The sequence below is a fragment of the Mixophyes fleayi genome, chromosome 11 (assembly GCF_038048845.1).
Source record: "Mixophyes fleayi isolate aMixFle1 chromosome 11, aMixFle1.hap1, whole genome shotgun sequence".
NCBI lineage: Eukaryota > Metazoa > Chordata > Amphibia > Anura > Limnodynastidae > Mixophyes > Mixophyes fleayi.
In genome coordinates, this window is record NC_134412.1 from 77901163 (window position 1) to 77925497 (window position 24335).

The 24335-nt window shown below is 40.0% G+C and overlaps 1 protein-coding gene across 1 annotated transcript in view; it reads right to left on the reverse strand.

Annotated features, from left to right (window-relative positions):
- The window catches only part of TMEM240 (transmembrane protein 240), an 85471-nt gene that overhangs the window by 9046 nt on the left and 52090 nt on the right, over window positions 1-24335 (reverse strand). The gene's annotated exons all lie outside the window — the stretch shown is intronic.

A 24335-nucleotide genomic window follows, 5' to 3' on the forward strand; every position in this document is an offset into this window, starting at 1 on the left:
CCTCAGAGTAAGCCAATTACTAGCATTCTATGCACCCTCCTGGAGAACTTGGAACACACCTTAAATCCACTCCTTCACCTCGTTTGCATCTCATCCTGCAAAGTAAAATATTGTACTGGCCGTGCACACATTAAGCACATGTAAGAAACACCCCCCAATCTACCCCGGTGCTGCCACCGAATTGTTCAAATGTTGACTCCCCTGAGGACCCCGACATTGTTTCTTGAAAATCCATGTGTTTACCTGTAAAAATGGTTAGTTTAAGATTGGAAAGACAGTGACTGGTCAGACAAATATCAATTTCTGTTGCCACATGCAGATGGTAGTGTCAGAATTTGGTGTAAACAACATGAATCCAACGATCATCAATTTATATAGTGCCACTCATTCCGCAGCGCTGTACAGAGAACTTATTCACACCAGTCTCTGCCCCATTGGAGCTTACAGTCTAAATCCCATAACATGCACACCACCCCAATTTAATAGAAGTCAATTAACCTACCAGTATGTTTTTGGAGTGTGGGAGGAAACTGGAGCACCCAGTCCATCCTGACTTGTGTTAACGGTGCAGGCTGGTGGTGGTGTGATGATGTGAGGAATGGTTTCCTGGCCACGTTGGGCCCCTTGATACTAACTGGTCATTGTTTCAATGCCACAGACTACCTGAGTATTGTTGCTGACCATGTACATCTCAATCAATCCATCTTCCAATGGCTCTATCCAGCAGGATAAGGTGCCATGTTACAAGCACATGTCGTCTTAAGCTGGTTACATGTACATGACAATCAATTCAATGGTCTCCGCAATCACCAGATCTCAGTCCAATAGAGTACATATGGGATGTGGTAGAACGGGAGATTTGCAACATCAATGTGCAGCCGACAAATCTGAAACAACTGTGATGCTATTATGTCAACATGAACCGGAATCTCTAAGGTAGGCCTGGCTAAGCTGTGGCTCTCCAGATGTAGTGAAACTACAAGCCCCAGCATGCTTTGCCCGTGGAGAGCCAGACGATAACTGGCAGGGTATGCTGGGATTTGTAGTTTTACAGCACCCGGAGAGCCACAAGTTGGCCTTGTCTGCTCTAAGGAATGTTTCCAGCATCTTGTTGAATCCATGCAGCAAATAATTCATACTGTTCTGGGGTTCTACCCAGGAATAGAAAGATGTATCTAATGTATATAGACAGACAGATAGATAATAAACGGGCCTATAGGTTATCACAGTGCAAGACTTGAAAAATAAAACCATATTACATGACAGACACTAATTCATGTTGTTGCTTTGGGAGGAATAATTGTATTTTGTTTTATTTTTATACACCTGTATATGGCTACACGGATTTTAAATCACAATTTCCTACATATAGATGGGAAAGTCTCAGCAGAAAACCCATAATTGTAACCGCCTCTCCAACATCATGCCCGATACACGCACACCGCCCAGCTACTCATCCCGATTCAGACAGCACTGCCAAATGAAGACAAATCTCTTTATTAACACCAGTATCAGCCCTGGAATCCTGGCCTTCAAGACACATTGCTCATCTAACCCCTGCACAAGTCTTTCTGGCATCTTATTTCATGCCCCAGCGGCTAGTGAGCGGCAGATCGAGTTGGCCAGGGTGACAACTAAATGAGTCCGGCTCTTCTTTTCTGAAAACCGCTGGCCAACAATTTTCTCTTTTGTAGTAACACTGTGACAGATTGCTGGAAGGAGATTGTTTAACTCCCTTCCTGTCCAAAATCACTGCAACGCATTAACACACGTGTATAGACATTGCATTGTGTCTGTAATTCAGTGGGGAGGTTTATAAAGTGGAGAATAATATTATTCCCTTTCCTATACTTGTGATGTGTTACAGGACTGGGACAACAATTGCCTTTATGGCTGTACACACACTCTCACACTCGCACACACCCTTTGCTAAAAATTGTGTCAGGTGACGGTTTTAAACCACACATCGCTAACGGTTTACTACTCAAAACCGCTGCATTCACTGTAGGGCGATTTGAGGCTGGGATATTAAACGACTGGCGATGTGGGGCCGATTGAAAAGAGCTTAACTGCAGCTAAACCAAAGGTTTTAGTCAAAACCACCATAAATACCACCTGAAAAAAAAAAAAAGACTAGATTTTTTTTTTAATGCCTGCTTCTAACTGAGCTATGGGGAAATCTTTGTTTATTGATTTGAGGGGCAAAATTAATTTAGAATTAACTTATGGAGGCAAATCTTATTTTTCATTATATTAAGGGGGAAATGGTGCCTCTTACGTTTTGAATGGCAAGAAAACGGCATGCGGTTTGAGCAATCTCACCCCTCACAACCACCTCTGTCAAATGGCGGGCTCTAGCTGTACACTTGTACAATAATCTATCTAAAAAGCTCTTAAGCTCTATACCACGACCACACCACTAACAACACCCACCGGACATAACGTCACTTTCACCCGTGCTGATTAAATTTTGGGGGGATCTTCACACCCTGCTAATTGTCACCCCCTATCTGTCACTTATGGTACATACCAATGCTCTTATTCAGCCATTCCACACATATTTACACTTAATTAATCTCATTAAAACATATGCGTAAAGAAAGCAGTACGATCGGCGTGGTATCTTACTAAATGGTATTTTTAACATCCATTTGGACACCTATTTGAATTGCTGTTTATTAAACCAGATGCACCAGAAGTATGCGACATAATGACATACTTGCCAACTCTCCCGGAATGTCCGGGAGACTCCTGAAATTCGGGGTTGGTTTCACTGACTCCCGGTAGAGCACGCAAGTCTCCCGCATCCCGAAGTATAGACCAACTCCTATCTCTTTGTTCCCCCGGCTGCCTTTTTTCACCCACACGTGGGAAGCGCAGATCCCCCATTTCTTTCACGCATCCCGAACCTGTCTAGCCTAAATGACACGATTTGCTGTGAATTGCGTCATATTAGCCCCGCACCCCGTGACAAAAACAGCATTACCGTTATGGGGACGGGGTCAAAATGACGCATTTGGCCGTGCTCGCCCTCTAGTAACGCCCCTCTCCCGGGAATACACTTGCAGAAAGTTGGCAAGTATGCATTAAAATCATCTATGTATAAAATATCAGATACATTATGCCACAGTTTTTAAAATTGGGTAACATTTTAGACAATGGAAAAAGCCAAAACTCACTACATGGTACCCTGGCCTTCAAAAGGTATATTTACACCATTGTGTAGATAACTTATAATAACCTTTAAAATTATGCCTGTAAGATATCTGTTTTTACTTTATTTTTTTAAAAGTAAATTAAATATCTTTTGCTGTTTAGCAATCGAGTGCAAGGGTAATTTTATGAAAATAATTTATAATGGTCTCATCCTCATTAAAAATTAATTGAGCCACTCGTTCTCTTCTCCATGAAGGAACCGACAGAGCCGGGCAGTAATGTGTATAGATGAGAAGCAGCTCAGGACAAGACAGGAAGTATAAGACATAACGTGGTGTTTTTACACCAGTACTTTTACTCTGGGTGATGGAGGGGGATAGCTCAGGGACAGACACTAGGGACAAGAGGATGTTGAAAGATGAGACCAGGCTGAGCCGCTCAATACAGATTGATATTCTGAGAGAGTATTGTTGTGGGTGAGTTAAGTAGGTATTCTGTCAGTGTTCCATTGCTGGAAGTGGCAGGACTGAGTATGTGTTTATTGTATCATGTGATAGCATAGGCAAACCGAGGGGGGGGGGGTTCTTAGTGCCTGGAAACCCCCCTCCAAGCCTGGGGCACTGTATAATTGAGGTGGCTGCACCCTGCCCCCGCTTCACACAGCTCTGCTTGAAAAGGGAGAGCTGTGTGCACCTAGCAGTAGTGCACGCAGCATTGCCCATACGTATTATGGTGATAGGAAGAGTTGGAGAGCAGCCAAGCACTGTCTAAAATTATAGCCACGCCCCCATGCATGCTGGTCACGCCCACTGGTGGCGTGGTGTGGAAACCCCCCTCTACAAATCCTGTGTTTGCCCCTGGATAGTATATGGCTCATCCGGTGGTAGTCATTTTCTTGGCTGTGTAAAAGCCGACACACCTAACACAGCCGTGAAAATATAATATTTATAATGTATAATGTACTCGGGCATTTTCAGTCTGGCCATTAGAAGTGATGTGATTTTTTTTATGGAGACATTTGTGAAAGTCTCTTTTTACATCTGCCGCTCAATAAGCATGTCGGAAATACTGTCCGTCTATTAGATGTTAAGTCTACATTTTGTTGTTGTGACGGTTATAGTCTTCGCTATTTTCACGTCGGTGTTAGTTGTGTTGGTTTTTAAACAGCCGACAGAACCAAACACACCCGTCTTATCTGGTTTGATGTTGACAGGATCTCCAAGTGACAGTATTTTCTCTCTCTAATTGCTTAGTATGTATTAAATCTTCACAACGGGGTATCTTCCCATGTCTCTTTTGCCTGTGGGTTTCCGGCAGCTGATGTGTATCATGTAGGGGCCAAAACAGCCAATTAACCTGGCCTGACCCAACCAATCAGTCTGGTTGGAAAATGCACTGCTTTGGATTAGACCCACTGTTCCAGGGACCGGTGGGTGAACAACTGGACATCTGCATTTTGTTTAACAAGAAACTGGCACTAGAGCAACCAACTCCTGTGTGGCCGGCTTAAGACTTCTAATAATGTAATATATTATGTTAGACGTGAGCCAGAAGATCTTTCTGAGAGATTGTGGGATGTAACCTGATTCTCTTGTCACGTTAAAACAAATGGAAACTACTAAGTCTGCCTAATTAGTCTCACTTCCATGTAGCTGTTTTATCCTTCACTTCGTTAAGCAATTCCGTTCCGAGACTAGATTAGCAATTCATGAAATGTTCTCCAGTAGGAACTGAAATTGCTTACCTTGGCCAAGATCTGCATAGCTAGGTATGTGTTGGCACCGGAGGGCCCTCATTTTCGTAATTGGACAGGCCTGGTTCACAAAACAGTGGACTCTGAATGGTTTGTCTACACAAGTAGAAATCAAGAGTATAAATTTCTGAGAGTTTGGTCCAAGTGGATTGAATCCCTGTATGCGATTAGTGGGGGGCAAAATATTAACTCTTGATGATTCTCCTGGTGTCCCACCTTGTTTCTTGATGTGGTTACCCCTCTATTTTTCCTGCTGAGTAACTCGTATACTGTAAATGTCTATTGTAGAGTTACATAACTGCTTAGCCTGTTGCATATTCATATATCATCTTGTGAAAGGACCACAAGATCAACAATAAAACTTATCACTACACTATACTTAATTGTGTGCAGATCTCTTCATCTATTTCTGGGTTGTGGCTATAGCGAAGGCCTACGTCCCAGCAACCATTGCTATCGTAGAAGTGTTTGCCTGAATTATTTATTGGTTTGGGTGAATTGGGTGTAGCTCAAATGGATTTTGTCCTGATTTTATACCCTGGAATATTAGTGGATGTGTTCACTGCAGTCCTCCTAAAAGGTTTAGTAACCTATTAGCACTGTCTTTTATTTCTGCCACATTCTACACATTTGGTATGATGTCCTAGTGGGTTTTGTTAAAGACTAAGGGGTAGATTTACTAAACTGCGTGTTTGAAAAAGTGGAGATGTTGTCTATAGCAACCAATCAGATTCTAGCTGTCATTTTGTAGAATGTACTAAATAAATGATAATTAGAATCTGATTGGTTGCTATAGACAACAACTCCACTTTTTCAAACCCGCAGTTTAGTAAATATTCCCCTAAAAGATGAATTGTCAGACAGCTTTAACATCACTGGCCTGTCACCGTGAATTAATCCAATTCACACAGAGCTTTTCTGCAGAGCAAGTTTGTAAGCCAGTCATTCTCACTCTGCTGGCTCAGGGTAGCATCTTTCCCCTAACATTGTTACTTGCTGCGTATGAAGAACATAGTAAGTAAAAACACTTCAGTTAATTCAGGTATAATATTCAGATCAGTAATACACAACTTTTATTCTCATGGATCTTCCTAAGCCAGTGCTAGAGCATATCACAGCTTATTGAGCACCCCAGCAGCTGCAAAGACATCCACCGAAGGGATGTAGTGCTCTGTCCGGACTATTATACCCACAGAAAGACAGTTCTTCATGCTCTTCGGACAATTTCTCTAGAGTTTGAGTGTGAAACGCTACAGGTTTTTCCCAACCTGACACCCACCAACTTGGTCAGACGTCGGGAGCTCCATCTGCTTACAGGCCTCCGACTACATAAAAGGAAATGTAGATGGGATTTCCCATTAACATTAATTACAGAACACATTGGCTGGTTTTATGACATCAGAAATATTTTGGAGCCTGGCCCATGCCTTAAAGAGCTTTGGCTCCCACAGCTTGAATTGGATGCCTCCATCCAGGCACCTAGACAGCAGTGGTCCACAACTTGAGGGTGACCTAGTGCCTAATTGTGTTTATCCACTACTTGAGCTCCGCTCTAGATGATTGTACTATATATTGTTTTGGTTCTTAAATTATAGTATTAGCTTTGGATAGCTCACTGTTCTATCCAGATGTGGCCATATTTATTCCTGGCCAACACTCTGTGGTCTATGAACATTCCTTTTTTCCCACTTTGTTTTTTTTACTTCAGATTTAACAGAACAGAGAACTGAACAGCAAATGGGCTTCGCATCTAACCTACTCTAACAGGTTGGTGAACATTTAATATGGGTTCTTGGAATCTGCTTACAGAGCACCTCTGACACAGGGCCAACATGTGCTCCTTGGGCATCCTACCCCTGTGGGACACACTCCCCATAGACACTGCCCTAACCCCCTCCCTGCTTATTACCATGTGTAGAGTGGAGGCGGGCACACATCCTTCCCTCTTGGGAGTGTGCAGCTGGGCTGTGACATCATAACTTGGCGCCAGCCTCTTACCAACATGGAGGAGCAGCAGCTCCCAGATAAGAAGCAGCCAGATGCTGGCCCTCAATGTACATGTGATTCCTTAGTTTTTTTTATTTTTAATAAATTTGCAAAAATCTCAATAAAACTTTTTTTTCACGTTGACATTATGGGGTATTGTGTGTAGAGTTTCAAGGGAAAAAGGGAATTTATTCCATTTTGGAATGAGGCTGTAACATAACAAAATGTGGAAAAAGTGAAGCGCTGTGAATACTTTCCGGATGATATATATATATATATATATATATATATATATATATATATATATATATATATATATATATAATATGCCAGAGTTTCTCACTTGTGTTTTCCCCTGTCCCTCTGAGTGATAATAATAGAGAAGACCGCACATTAAGAAGATATGAGTAGTTTATGCCTAGAGGAACTAAATCTAATTATCGTTCCATATTGAGGGCCTTGTAGGCTGATCCTCCTTAGTTCCTAAGTGAGTGTTATTGTATCAGGCTGGTGCCGTGTGCACAGAATGTCACTATGTTTGACTTTTTATTCTTTTAAGCTAAGAAGATGTTGTAATACGATTGGTCTGTATGGATGCTCAGTAAGATACGTGGTGGTAGAGTATCCACTGGTCACCGCATGCCCCATATTTATTCTTATTTTTGTGTCTTGAGCACAGAGTTTTCTGCGATTTAAATTCAAGTTTGTTTGGATATGGAAATACACTAAACAGCAGTATCGGTGATTGGTAAGTTATAATTTGTCCTATTAATTTAACATTTGTACTGGTTATCTGTAAATAGGTCTATCAATTAAATGTGAATAGTTTGTAATATCAGCCTGGTGTTTGGGAGATAGGTCTATATATTAAATTTGAATGCTCTGGTTGCAGGGAGAGGATTGATTTAATGACGGGGCTGATTGGGGAGTTTAGGGAAGCCTAGAGGGATCACTTATATCTAGGCTTCCATATTACCTGTACCTACCCTTTATCCCATCAGGGCCCCAACATTCCAGGATCCAGACAAGCAGCCACTGAGCTTAAGAAAGGATCGGCAGTAGATAGGAAAGAGCAGGATGGTCTGTCAGCTGATTCTGTTGGGCAGTCCTGATTTTGACTGCCCCGCTCAGTCAGGACTTCGTCTTGACTACAGAGCCAGTGGGGAGGAATATCCTGTGTTTAGTTCTCCTGCTCCAACGTGTTTCGACTCATCTGAGTCTTTGTCAAGGTGCATCCTACCCAAATTATATGTCTTTAAGACATCTTTTGGGGTTTTTTGTCTATAAAAATATAGTCAATAGTCAAAAATAGTCAAACATTTGCAGACTTGCTGCTTAAACTTCAGGTAGGTGGCAGACGGTCATCTGCTCCAGTGGCCAGCCAGGCACCACACTCCAAGTCACTGAGTCTTTGGCTGGCACACTACGAGGTGTGTGGCACGCACAAACATCACATTGTGTGCTGTGTGCCCAAATCAGATCCATTCTGTACGTCTGTGCGAGTGTGTCAGGACAGTCTGTCAACTGGGGGTGGGAATGGGAACGTGTTCTCTGTTCCTGAGCCATCCTTTAATCCCACTCTGCTGGTGAAGGGGAACCCCCCCTCTAGAAATTCTGAGTTTGGGCCTGAGGGTAAATGTTCTTTTATACTTAAATTGCTTTTTACAGCTTGTTACAGTTTAAAGTATATTCTATTAAATTGAATGGACCTGGATTCAGCAGTTTTTTTTTTTATCTGCCAGGTTACAATGACACAGGTAGTGTTCACGAGCATTACAAATTTGGAAGCAATTAGTGGTGCCAGCAAAGAGCAGATCCTGTAGACTGATACAAATTAACAGCGGATATCTGTATCTTTGTAATGAAAACTAAGCCGCCCTGTGACACCAGCCTTCCCCAGTCACATCATGTGACCACTGTGAGGTAAAATATTCAGTTCTCTACAACATAAAGCAGAAGCAATAATGAAAACACAAACATCCAAAGAGCAAAAACCTCTTTTTATTACAGTCACATTTCCACATGGTTTTGTTTGAACAACAGTTTGTTTGTTTTTTCGGGCAATTCTTACAGTATTTAAGTTATTTCTATCACAGTTCTTCCTACGCCCTCCATGTGTGGTGCCACCAGACTCAGATTAGAAAGATGGGCATGTATTTAATCACTTTAAAGGGATATCATTGTTCAATGTGGGGAAAAAAGAACATTACTTTTCTGTAAAACAGCAGTCTCGATTTTTTTGTAGAGTTATTACCATCAAATTACCAGTCCAGTCTGCATTGGTTTCACGCTCTGCACAGGTCATGTGATTTTACATCAACCAATAGAAATACTTGACATACTAATTTGCAGTTCTATTTTTTATTTTAACATGCCAATAACAAACTATCATTAGTACATTCACTTGCACTAGCCAATATCCAAATCTTGATTGCTTGCAGTACATTAGTGCAGTTTCCACCATAACATTAGTTAAAGTGCCAGTGTTGCCTGCATGTGGAGGCGGTAATGTTACGGCCTGAACCAATAAGTCTGTAGCCTATTAATTCACTCTGAACCAGTGACTGTCACTTAGTGATGTTCCTGGTTCCTTGTGAATTGATAGGCTCCATGAACATTGGTTCAGGCTTTCAAAATGGCTGCCTCCACAGTGCAAATGCGACAAACGTTTCTGAAATCTTTGTGTGTCAATAAGACAGGGATTAGAATAAGATTCTCATATATTGGAATATATCTTTACAAAAAACACTTCTTCCAGTAACCAAAAAAATTTGAGGTCAAATATTTTATTTGACCTCAGTAAAAAAAAAAAGAGATTTTATTAATTGGCTGACTAAATCCTTTTTACTGCGGAGAAGGATTTAAGAAGTGTTCAGACAATTTAAATAAACTATTTCAGACTACATTCCTGGGGTTGAGTCAGTTGTACGAAATGTTCCTGCATTGGCACAAGCATCAAAGCTGATTAATAGAACTGACCAAATTCAATGATACCCAAAAACATTTAGGCCCCCCCAGGAATGCATCTAGTTAACCTGCACTACTACCTGGAGCATTTTAACTCCACCCACTCCTCTTAGTCTCAAAACCCCAGTAGAAAATCAGGACTATGTGATGAGCTTGGTGTGAGCAGCGGGACCAATGAGAAGCCACAATCACGGACATTGCAGCTTCTGATTGGTCCTCTCACTCGTCCCCACAATCTCCCTTCTTCAGCAATTTTAAAGGGGTGACTGGTAATGTTCACCTCTTTAGGTGGTAGTACAGCTTTAAGAACACAGGTTTTTGACAGTTTTTTATGTCAAGATAATCTGGAGAAAGGTGATGGACGATTCTGTCTTACGCCCATGCTGTGTGTGCATCTTATTGACAGACAGAAAACCAAATCTCAGATATAACACCAAATCAGAGCTAAGAAAACCTTGAATATACCTGGAGAACATGTGACAACAGTTAAAATTATACCCATTATGTGGACTGTATTGAGTTCTGAAGAATGATCTATTTGACTATAAAGTAACAATGCAAATTATTTATTCTAGTTAAAATGAACATGTTAAAATGTACTGGTCACCAACACAAAGTGGAGGCAGCCATTTTGTTTACTGAACCAATACTCAGCCAATCAACTCATTAGCCATTGTGATATCATTAAGCCATGAGGCACTATTTACCCCCTATAAATTGATAGACTGAATTATCAGTAATGCATTGCTTTAGGTCTCCACTGTGTGTAGGCTATGGGTACATTTTAAAGGCTGTGGGGTATATTTACTAAACTAGGGGTTTGAAAAAGTGGAGATTGTGCCTATACCAACCAATCAGATTCTAGCTGCCATTTTATAGAATGTACTAAATAAATGACAACTAGAATCTGATTGGTTGCTATAGTCAACATCTTCACTTTTTTCAAACCCGCAGTTCGGTAAATATACCCCTATGAATATGTTGCTGCAAGTTGACTTATGTTCGCGCCCATGTATTAATATAATCACCTTTAAACAAGAAGAGACAAAAAGACAATACATTGTCTGTGAAAGTCAGATATCTGCTTGGCAAATTATTCATAAACAGCAATGAATATTGGTGGAAATTTATAAAAACTGGTTCAAAGGGAAAATGTGCCAACCAATCAGATTCTGCCATTATTAGCTTAGAAAATGAAAACAAACATCTAACTGGTTGCTATGGGTTACACCACCATTTGTATTGTTACTATTTGCATTTATACCATGTGCGCCATATGTCAGCCAGTCCAATATATCCAATCTTACACTCTGTCTCATAGATTATTGGTTTCATATTGTTGTTCTGAATGAAAACTATGTGCACTTCCAAATATCCTACACCATTGCTGTCTAGAATATACAATTTGCAAAATTTAACAAATGTGGTATTTTTATGCAAAAGTTGCAAATATTTGGCATCCTAAAGCGCATAATTCCCACATAAACCTAAATGGTTTCTTTAAAGACTTAAAAACATTTGTTGTAATTGATTACGTGTTAAAGACAGATATGCTAACAGAGGACATTTTTCCTTTATGAACTGATTATCATTAGTGGGGACTTCCAACAAATGTTCGGAATGAAGAATGATTTGTTTACAATGTATTCGCTTTCACTACCAAGGGCAGATCAAGGGCTAGATTTACTAAACTGGCGGGTTTGAAAAAGTGGAGATGTTGCCTATAGCAACTAATCAGATTCTACCTGTCATTTATTTAGTACATTTTACAAAATGACAGCTAGAATCTGATTGGTTGCTATAGGCAACATCTCCACTTTTTTAAACCCGCAGTTTAGTAAATATACCCCCAAGGCTTAATACAACACTAAGAAGGTAGCAAATTAAAAAGCAAATAACTTGGAAAAGTTTCTGTAACTAACATACAAGGTTTTGGTGGCCTGGTGAATTAAGTAATGTCAGTTTATTTTGGACAGCTCTGCTTTAAAGGCTTTGTAGACTCGTTTAATGGTTAAATGTGCAAAACAGATGTAATCTATTTTCCAAATATAACCTCTATCCTACATGTAATTATTTGCTAGATACACTCTTTGGTAAAATGTATCTAGCACTTAACTTTTCCGTAACTCCTCAATCTCCATCAATACAGAAGAGTGAGTATAATGCCACCCCTCCCTCCCCCCTGAGAAATAGAGAAGCTGCATAAAAGATAAGTGTTAGATACACTCTGCTACAAAGTGTAACCAGCAATCGATCACATATAGGTTATATTTAGAAAATGAACTCTTTTTGGGTCTAATTTGCACATTTAACCCTTGAAAAAAGTCCAAAAAGTTAGATGTATCCTTTAGACACAAATGCACTCTATTTGGAAGTCAATGTTATATAAAATTAGCTTTTAGACTATTTGTAGTAGACACCCTTGCTAATGCTAGCAGTGTTTCCAAGTCAAAAAGAAAAAAGCTATTTTACTTTCAGCTGCAGTTGTTGATAAAGGAGTCTGTGCTGAAAATCGAGCAGAACTCTTTAATACTTGAAATGTGAATGAGTGAAATGGGTATGATTGAGACTAGCTTTAGCAAAAGCCTGCACTACGTCACTTTCAACAGCAACATTAATGCAGGTCATCCTACCCATCACTTCACAGTAGTTTCCTTTTAATAAACATATAGTGTTTTTCTTTAGAAAAATAAACATACATTAAACTGTTCCCATAATAACATTATTATTAAACACAGATTTATTTAACAATAAAGTGCCTTTAGCATCATGCCACGTCGCTTCCTAAGTTTTTTTTAAAGCAAAAAAAAAACCAAACAACTGGTTTCTTCAGTTAAATCATGTTCCTCTGACATACTTGCCTACTCTGCTGGTATGACCAGGAGGCTCCCGAGTTTCGGGGAGTCCTCTTGGAAAGAGGGTGCCGGGGAGACGAGCTTAATGACGCGAAACGCGTCATTAGGACCTACCCCCGCAACAAAATGCTGCAAACCGCAGCAGGGAGCGAGCTAGGTTTAGCCGCTATGCCTTATACTGATTTCAGATCTATTTTTGCCTGTTAGAGTAGTTATAGATTGGGCCTATGTTTTGCATTTGATATACATATTTAATAAAACGCAAAGTCCCGGTTCTAAACAAAAAAAAAAAAATTATTATAATAAAAATAACTATTATGTATGCACTAAATACATTGATATTTATCAGAGACCAAGGTTTAATTTCCAGTTAATGTATGTTGTCTTTTCTTATTTATAGTGCAGCCAAGTTGTCAATATATTTTTTGCCACAGCAGTTTCTAAGGGGGAGATTCAATTGGGCGCAATGTGCCGCTGAACATCACCGCGATGTCCGGCTGCCAGCCATTATAGTAAGCAATCTCCGCTCATTTTTCAAAATGGCGTGAAATTTCAGCCCCATGGAATGTTCCGGAGCCACGCCGCGCTGAATTGTATCTCCCCCTAAATGTTTTCACAGTGATGTGTGTTAAATTGTGTGTCTATTTAGGCTAGGGTTATTCAGGTGATTTTCAGTCACAATATTAAATTTCATGACAAAAACAAGGCGATTTTATGCGACTAATTGCTTGAGATCAATCCTCTCAAAAAAACACACTTCTGTGTCTGTTTCAAATGAGCCTTTCCTGCGCCAGAATCTCCTACCGTCTCTTGCAATCAGTGATTAATCGCATATCCCTTAAAACCGATGAGATGAATGACCTGAAGCTGGGGCTAGGAGATACAATTGGTACTTTGTGAATTGAAAGAGAGCATCTCTCTGAACAGCGATTAAAGGTGGTGTCACACAAGTAGATTAAACACAAGCACTTTCCAGCTACAAAGGAACTAGGGGCCTGATTCATTAAGGATCTTAACTTGAGAAACTTCTTATTTCAGTCTCCTGGACAAAACCATATTACAATGCAAGGGGTGCAAATTAGTTTTCCATTTTGCACATAAGTTAAATACTGACTGCTTTTTCATGTAGCGCACAAATATCAACTTTAAATTTCGGTGTACAAATAAGCTATCAAGTATTTGTGTGCTACATGAAAAAACAGTCAGTATTTAACTTTTGTGCAAAACAGAATACTAATTTGCACCCCTTGCATTGTAACATGGTTTTGTCCAGGAGACTGAAATAAGAAGTTTCTCAAGTTAAGATCCTTAATGAATCAGGCCCTAGAAGTGAATGGGAACACTTATCCCCTGTCCGACAGGAGGGCTTATGCTAACAAAATGTTGCATCCAACATCTTCACAACCTAATCGCTCCTGTGCAAGCAAAGAAAATCATTTTCCATTCAATTCAATGTGTCAGCATGGCGTTAATTGACTGCTATGAAAATGCTAGTAGCTTTCTAGCTGGAAAATATTTAGCTGTTTTCAATTTTGCAGTTTTATACTTCTCTGCATGAGGCATAAACCACCAACCACAATATTAAATGTAGACTGCTGTGACAAAGCAAAAATAATAGGACAATATATACTGGGGCATTAAGTAAAATGTTTGGTGGCTGTTAAACTAGTTTCTTTTTTGGTTTGTTTAGTGCATCCGGATATCAATCAAGTCAGCATCACACTTCCTCTAATTCATTTTGTGGAAAAGATAAATAATTAACCACCCAAATCAACTAATTAGTGAGTAATTATCTGACTCTATGCCAGCTGTACTACCCTATGGCACTTGTGCTGAAAGCTAAACAGGGTTATATAAGTGGAGCAGAACTCAGTAATATTTCTGTCTTAAATTGACACAGTTTAAATCAGATTAAACTCTTACTTTTAACCAGGGATACAGTTATAATCTGATTCTCTTAAAACTATTAGGAGATCTATAGAAAGAAAGAGAAGTAATACAAATAAAAGAATAACACGGCTGTCTATATAGCAGTTTATTAACCACTTTAGGTACAAAAGGTCAACCTGCATTTTTTTGTGCGTTGTCCCAGATCAATGTAGTACATACCTGACCACTCTATTTAACTCCTCTGTGGGATTTTCCGTAGGGAAGTTCAAAGTTAAAGTGGAAACTACGCTTGGTGCAATTTTGGCCTAACCCCCCCCCACCCCCCTCCCCCCCACGTTGCAAAGCTGCGATTGTGTCATTGCTTTGAAGAGGAAGAGCCAAAATTACAAGATTCATGAGGAATCGTGTTTTTCAGGCCCTTATCCCATCTGCTTCACAAGGAAGTGGGCAGGACAATGGCCTAATGTCCTGGGGTTTTGAGAGAACTACCCAACATTCTAGAGCCTCACGGACATTCTGTGAGAGTAGGCAAGTATGATATAGCTGCGCTGTGCACTCAATAAATGGAGGAAATAGCAGCATTCGTTCACACAGATCAATTTTTATCCAAATACCAAACAGAATCAAGATATTACCTATAAACTAAGTTTCAGTTTATAAGTGTAAGCTTAAGCCAACTATAGAACTCACCTAATCCAACCGTCATTCTGTATGTACCATAGAACATTCCGCACTTACTTACATGAAATTACATGTTGAACATGCTCAGTGGCAGACATTCCAACACACAAACTTAAGTGGATGAAATTATCTTACTTCTTTGGGCCTTCCTAAGAAAATATGGAACTCTTGAAATTTCAATCTGACAGTATGCATAAATTCTAACACAGGGCAGTATGTGTACACTCTACCAGAGGACAGGACAGTATGCGCACACTCTACCAGAGGACAGGACAGTATGCGTACACTCTACCAGAGGACAGGACAGTATGCGCACACTCTACCAGAGGACAGGACAGTATGCGTACACTCTACCAGAGGACAGGACAGTATGCGCACACTCTGCCAGAGGACAGGACAGTATGCGCACATTCTGCCAGAGGACAGGACAGTATGCGTACACTCTGCCAGAGGACAGGACAGTATGCGTACACTCTGCCAGAGGACAGGACAGTATGCGTACACTCTGCCAGAGGACAGGACAGTATGCGTACACTCTGCCAGAGGACAGGACAGTATGCGCACACTCTGCCAGAGGACAGGACAGTATGCGCACACTCTGCCAGAGGACAGGACAGTATGCGCACACTCTGCCAGAGGACAGGACAGTATGCGCACACTCTGCCAGAGGACAGGACAGTATGCGTACACTCTGCCAGAGGACAGGACAGTATGCGCACACTCTGCCAGAGGACAGGACAGTATGCGCACATTCTGCCAGAGGACAGGACAGTATGCGCACACTCTGCCAGAGGACAGGACAGTATGCGCACACTCTGCCAGAGGACAGGACAGTATGCGCACACTCTGCCAGAGGACAGGACAGTATGCGCACACTCTGCCAGAGGACAGGACAGTATGCGCACACTCTGCCAGAGGACAGGACAGTATGCGCACACTCTGCCAGAGGACAGGACAGTATGCGCACACTCTGCCAGAGGACAGGACAGTATGCGCACACTCTGCCAGAGGACAGGACAGTATGCGCACACTCTGCCAGAGGACAGGACAGTATGCGCACACTCTGCCAGAGGACAGGACAGTATGCGCACACTCTGCCAGAGGACAGGACAGTATGCGCACACTCTGCCAGAGGACAGGACAGTATGCGCACACTCTGCCAGAGGACAGGACAGTATGCGCACACTCTTATAATTAGTGCATGAATAATAGACCGTTCCCTTGCCACCTCCCCTGCCCTCCAAACACCCGCACATTGCCATGTGCACGAGTAGCAGTGGTGAATGGGAGATAACACTCCCACCAATGGGGAAAAAGCTTGGAAAGGCGGGACATAGCTCTCAAATCAGGACTGTCCCTTCTAAGTTGGGCAGTTGTGAGGTATGCAGTTCAGTGAATCACTGGACCCCATAGCGACATTTTGGGAATGGGCCTGGCAGTGCCGTTCTCACCTCCTGAGCACCATCTTTCTGCAGGGGTCTCCTTTCTATTCTTTTGTGAACAGACTGAGGGCCCGAGGAGGAAGCAGGAGCCTCAGAGGTGGGGTGATCCGGCATTGCCTGGCACCTCTGACCTCTAAGTCACGTAGATGCAAAACCTACTGCACCCCTATAGTTATGCTGCTGCAGACACAGACTCAAATACAGTTTCATCACAGCAACACTGTTGACTAGAAAGATTTGCACAGTTTCCAGAAATAACCACTTAGACATGTGAAACTACAGAGAATCTCACAAAATGGCTGCAAACAGCTGGAAACAAACTGTGCATGTGCTACATGAAAAAACAGTCAGTATTTAACTTATGTGCAAAACAGAAACAGAAAACTAATTTGCACCCCTTGCATTGTAACATGGTTTTGTCCAGGAAACTGAAATAAGAAGTTTCTCAAGTTAAGATCCTTAATGAATCAGGCCCTAGATTATGAACATTTCTAAGAACTAGACTATGAGAAATGTTTACTTCATGAGTGTGGAAACACACTGGTCCCCTTTTTTTCAAATTTTCTGCAATATATATATATCTTCCTTTGGTCTTTTGTATATTAAAAAATTCACACAATCTGGAGGGAAGACGCGAACAGTTGACAAGTATGATTTTATTACTTATTTTCAGAGTTTTGGGTGTTTGCACGGTTTTAGTCAAAATGGGGTCATGTGCAAAATGTTTATCTGAAAATCTGCCCGGGACCGTTATCCATTTTGGAAAGCCTGCAAAAAATACTTTAAAAACCCCATTATATGTGTAGGTGGAAAAGCTGGGAGTTATGTATTAGGCAAACTTATATATAGTGTACTTAAAAGAAAACTCCATCCAAAATGGCCGCTAAGGTGAAATTGTGTAAAATACGGTAAAAGTCTGTGTCCTCTCATCTGTGAACCTGCTATTTGCAAATGGCAATAGCAAAGAGTTTCAGGAATTGGGAGGGTATGAGATATTCAGTAACTCGGCCATCCAACCTTAGATACTCTTGCCTGTCATAAAGACAAAAATAAAACAGAATATTTTAATTTCTGCCACACTATATGTAGAAAATGTTGTAAAATGTATGCTTAATTTCAGTGCTTACTGATGACATCATCTTTATTTAGTGATTAATGATGTCACGTGTGTCACATGACTGACTCCGGATATTGGAATGCATAATTGTCAAAGAAGGCCTCACAAGCTCCTATCCTCTGTCTGAAAGGAACTTTATTCACCCTGTGAACCAATCTGTATTTGACTCAAGCATAGGGATCGCAGATCCTTATGCCAAACATATTGTCAGTCTACAAGAATGTTGGAGAAAACAAATGATAGGCATTCATGAGAGCCGCATGCACTACTTTTACACATTAATCACATTCTCTGTCAACTGAGACACTTCTAATTTGCAGAGTAGGTGTTTGATGTGCGCTGTGTATCCAGGTACTGCGGTGGCTATCAAAATTGACCCTAGTCTCTCTCTTTCAGTTTGTCTGTGTGTCTATATTAGGGAATTTAGACTGTAAGCTCCAATGGGGCAGGGACTGATGTGAATGAGTTCTCTGTACAGCGCTGCCGAATTATTGGCGCTATATAAGTAAATGATGATGATCATCATCATTTATTTATTTATATAGCGCCACTAATTCCGCAGCGCTGTACAGAGAACTCATTCACATCAGTCCCTGCCCCATTGGAGCTTACAGTCTAAATTCCCTAATATAGACACACACTCACACAAAGAGGGAGATAGACAGACAGGGAGACAGACAGAAAGAGACTAGGGTCAATTTTTGATAGCAGCCAATTAACCTAGCAGTATGTTTTTGGAGTGTGGGAGGAAACCGGAGCACCCGGAGGAAACCCACGGGGAGAACATATAAACTCCACACAGATAAGGCCATGGTCGGAAATCGAACTCATGACCCCAGTACTGTGAGGCAGAAGTGCTAACCACTAGGCCACTGTGCTGCCTATGATGAAGATGTATGTGTGTGTGTGGCAGTTTAATTGTCTGCAATGTATCAATCAGCAATTAAGCGCGTCTGGAATTAAATGGATTAATATGATTTATGAATTTATTGGAAGCATGAGGCAGATTGGTCCAGAGGGCAGATACAATACTTAAATATTTAAACATAGATACCTTTATGACATATTAAGCATGATAGTGTCCATCTATTACTTATTTCATGCAGTTCTTTTATTTATTTTTAATAAAAACACTGCGCAGTTTAATCAAGTTGTCCACATAGAGGCGAGGATAGTTTCTGTCAAAAAACAAAAGTGGGTAGTGCTAATTATGTTGTATATTTATAGTGTATGTGTCACCTACACATAGCAAGAGACAGCAGTTTATTAGAATAAACTAATATCCATGAGAATATGGGGCTATTAGCTATTTAAGAACCAATTATATAATAAAGTTACCTCATGGGTTTATATCCATGGAGCCCACAAAATGGCTTCCTTCAGTATGTAGGTGACTGGTACACATAATCACTGACTTCTTACGTTAATTGTAGGTATTTTTCTGTGCAATGTAATTGATTTAATGTATTAATGACAAAACGGATATAATTATTTTCACATATTTTTAATTGAGTGATTTAATGTATTGCTTTAAAAGGTTATATAATTCTACAAATAATAGGCATCTTTATCGGCTCAGCTTGTATCTTGAGCTATTTTTAACAGTGTTCTGCACTAAGTGATAATGCAATTTCACCTCAAGGGTCGTTTTTGCTCTGGATTTTGGAACATGGGTATATATCACTCAGGATTAAAAATCAATCCCTGGAGTTTTAGGTAAAAATTGAAGAACAATGGCTTGGTAGAATTGGGTGCTAAACCTATTGAAACAAAAAAGCAATTATTTTATCTGGCCTTTTAGAGACCAATTACACTTTCATAGGAATGCAGCAAAAAAAATGCCTTCTCATTTAGGAGTGTGACTTGGTATCGGGATGCTTAAGTGTGCAGTGCTTGACGTTGCAGATGAGGTGTGGATAGTGATTGGCTGGGACTGTTGTCATGGTAACACTGGACCTGCTTCCTCTGCAGCTTGTCGGCGTACACAGCAGCGTCTTAGAATAGGCCCATTGACCTATAAATTGTCACATGCACCATCTCATGCTCATTTTTTATTTCTCTTACTAAGTATTCTGCCTTTAAAATAATGTATTTTTTTTTTTTTTTATGTATTGGTTTTAAAAGTTATAAGCTCTTTTTCACACTCCTTTGCATTGACGTCAAGGTTCATCATTTACAGAAATTATTGCACGCAAGAAAAATGATGTTCTGTACTAAAATATTAGGGAGGTGCTCCAGAGGGGAAAAAAATAGACTGGTTGCTGACAACGGGCGCGGTCTCCAAAAATGGTGCATTCATTCTTTTGTTACCACCTTGCTTATTGTAAGTACACATTTGCATATTTTTTTTTTTTTTATGAAAATATTTATTGCACTGCATGGTCGAGAGAGAGAGGACCTGGAATATTATCTTAGACGTTAAGAAAGCTGAATCCTGTACTAAGTTCAACGCAAAATAGTAGTCTAGAAGATCTATCCCTTAATTTAAACTTTCCATGTAAAACAAGATTACCTTAGAGACCATCCTGGAGATATTGGAAGACCATCAAACAACTCCAGTGTGGTACATGTATCAAGAGCGATTTGAAAAGTAGAGATGTTGCCTATAGCAACCAATCAGATTCTAGCTATCATTTGGTAGAATGTACTAAATAAATGGTGACTAGAATCTGATTGGTTGCTATAGGCAACATCTCCACTTTTCAAACACGCCGGGAACTCACAGCTTGATACATTTACCCCACAGACATCATACAGTCATCGTTAGGTATCATCAGCCAAATTTAAAGTAGTCTTTCTGAAGATGGGATTTTATTTTTATTTTTTTATTACTGTATCTCCGCCATGTTTTGTTGGATGATTTGGGGATTATTTACTGATTATTTTATCTCAACAATTTCCTGTTTTCCTTTATGTAATAATTTTGCCCTATACACACACTTAGGGCTAGATTTACTAAGCTGCGGGTTTGAAAAAGTGGAGATGTTGCCTATAGCAACCAATCAGTTTCTAGCTGTCATTTTGTAGAAAGTACTAAATAAATAAACGCTAGAATCTGATTGGTTGCTATAGGCAACATCCCCACTTTTTCAAACCCGCAGCTTAGTCAATCTAGCCCTTAAACCCTTCCCACCAGCCACCATTTACATCTGCAACACCGACATAGGCAAGGATTTCCACATGGCTAGGGGAGGGAAGGGAAGGGAACTGCAAATGAGATCTGCTAAAAATTCTCCTTTCAGCCGCCACTTACAGATCCAGTGTAACCTGGATCTGCTATCTGTCCAGTTTACACTGAACCTATCTACAATAGAAGAGACTTGAAACAGGTTCTCTGATTAACAAACAGTTAAAAACATAAATAAAAAGGCATGCTAAAATAAATGACCTAAGTTCTATAAGCAAAGTACACAAAGTTGTTTTAAAATATTTCTCAGCTTGATATACGGCCTGGTCATGATAGGATAATGGATTTGTGATGACACAAGTCATGAAAGTACTTGTGAATAATTTTTAACTTGAGTTGGGACCTGCAATGAGATTCTTACCAGGATGGTCTCTAAAATTGTGAGGTAAAACTTGTTTGAACCTCTTTTCAAAGTAACCCTATTTGTTCTAAATAACATTTCGAAAAATCAAACCTTGACAATGGAGTTCATCGATGACTGGATGATGCAGCGCAAATAAGCGCAAGAACTGTTTTTCCTTTGTTGCGTCATTGAGTGACTGCTTTTCTGCCTCTGCACAGCTATATATAGTGTCTTTTGTAAAGGGAACACTTGTTTGCTGTGGAAGATGGGGTAGCTTGAGGTGTTCCCTAAGCATAACAATGGTCTAAGCACCACAACCGCACAAACTAAATTTTGTAATGCGCAATAAGTTTTGAGTGAGGTAAAAGTTGTGGAGGTAGGGCAAGTTTAAAGGAGTTCCCCACTTCGCATTGGCCTTACACGACTTTTTCAATGCGCGACGGCCCTTCTACTTTCAGAAAAGTGCCCTCGGCACATCCTAGACACAATAAAGACTGAGCACACAGTTTGGCGCAAATGTGATTATTTGTAATGCATCATTCAGTCATAAATTACCTCAGTCTTTTCACTTGTAATGTACATCATGGTTCACTATCTTGTAGATATCCATTGTCAGGCCTCTCCGATAGCACAATGGATGAATGTAATATAAGAGGTTTGGTGTTGTGTTTTAAAATAAAGTGCTTTCAATGAAAAATAGCTTTAAACTTGTACCTTGGCTAGGACTAAGATGCAATAATGTAAAAATCCTAATTTAGCATATCTAAATATGGCTTCAGCTTTCACCCACACAAAAAAAAAATATTGTTTTTTTTTTTTGTTTTTTTTTCAGGACAATTATAAGCAAACAATTAATAAACCTGTTGAAGTGCACTAAAGCTATGCATATGCAATGGAGGCCACACAAATAAATATACATGTACGTACATACATACACAGTACGCCCGTTAGATGCAACCACGAGTAAACCTTCAAACATCTGAGCGCGATTATATACCCAGCTACGTGACACCAACAGAACATGAAATCATGTGGAATATCGAAAACAAAGACAGAAATTATAAAATAATATTCAGAATGGCAGAGAACATTCATGCAAGTCCTATGGAGTTCTGCCACATTCCCATGCAGTTCCACCACCACCGCCAATGTCCTCATCATCATCATCATCATCATCACCAGCATCGTCATCTTCAAACCACTTCATGTCCAAACAGGAAACAAATACAAGAAACATACTTAGGGATTTAACACAACACAAAACATCTGTCAAAATCTGTGTTTCTAACAGAGTATTGAGCTATAATAATCACCGAATGACTCTAGATCGTACCCTAAGCTTCCCGCTAGAGAAGCTCGCAAGGTCCTGTAACTGTTGCAGAAGCCAGGTGACTAACCACTGTTTCAGCCATGAAAAACTTTGATGGCAGCCATAGTTTTTTAAAGATGCAGTCCCACTCCTCGGCTCCTTTATGTAACATATGTGCAATAGCTCGAACACCCCTGGAAATTGCCAAATTTACAAAAGTGGCGCTTGTTTAAAAGCAGCGTTTAAAGGAAGATTCCACACAACAGTGAAATGTCAGCTTTGGGTGAAATATCAGAAGTAAAACAGTATCCCAAAAGATGACATACCTGGGGTCTGACGTTCACGCCATAAGGCGGGTTGGCAACGTCTTTTGCGTTACCGTCGTAACTTGGCTGTCTTCCACTAGTAGTGTGTTTTTGGTGGACAATATATTGCCTGTCTGAAAAAAAGTCCGGGGGGTATTTTTACTAAAATGCTGGTTTGAAAAAGTGGAGATGTTGACTATATCAGCCAATCAGATTCTCGCTGTCATTTTGTAGAATGAACTAAATTAAATGATACCTAGAATCTGATTGGTTGCTGTAGGCAACATCTCCACTTTTTCAAATACGCAGTTTATTAAACATACCCCCAGGTCTGTAGGAATGAGCAAGGTACCGTGAGGTCTGCTGCACTTTACTTTCTATTACTGCCCTGGGGGTAAATGCATCAAGCTGAGAGTTTTCCTGCGGGTTTGAAAAGTGGAGATGTTGCCTATAGCAACCAATCGGCAACCAATCGGAAAACTCTCAGCTTGATACATTTAACCCCTGGGGGTAAATTTATCAAGCTGCGGATTTGAAAAAGTGGAGATGTTACCAATAGCAACCAATCCGATTCTAGCTATCATTTTGTAGAATGCTCTAAATAAATGACAGCTAGAATCTGATTGGTTGCTATGGGCAACATCTCCACTTTTCCAAACCCGCAGTTTAGTAAATATATCCCCTGGTCTTTTTTCATTTAGTTGCCATGTGTAAAATGTAAGGAGACCCGCCGGTTTGCATGAACGCCAGACACTGGGTAAGTAATATTTAAGGATCAGGTCTTACCTGTGATATCCCAACAAAAACTGAATTCTCAGTTTTGGTTGGAATTATCCTGTAACTCAAAGTCTTTTTTGTCATTGTTTCTGTATTTTGACAGATTGACTTCCTATTTGCCACATTTAAAGTTTTTTTTTTTGTTTTTCTTTGTGAATATAAGATTTAAATTATCTCTTTTTAAGAAAAAAATTCTCGCTAAAAAAACATATTTTTAATGGAGCCGTTTATTAAAAACAGGCAACTGTTAACATAAAAATATGCTTCGGATAAATTCACCAAGATTCCACAAATCTTTAGAAAATGTTTCATTCGTTTGTGAAATTATCTGCATCCTAATCATGTTTTAAGACTGTTTTTTTTTTTTTCTTTCAATAAAATTGCCACTTTTGTGAATTTAGCTCAAAAATACCATTACATGTTCATTTTAGTCTTTTCAATGTTTTAACTATTGTTTTTCATTCTGCAATTTAGGGATTGAAAATCACCCTCATATTAACAAAGACCACAGACGATTGAAACTGTCAGACATTTTAACATTACTCACAAAGAAATGACTTTTGCTAG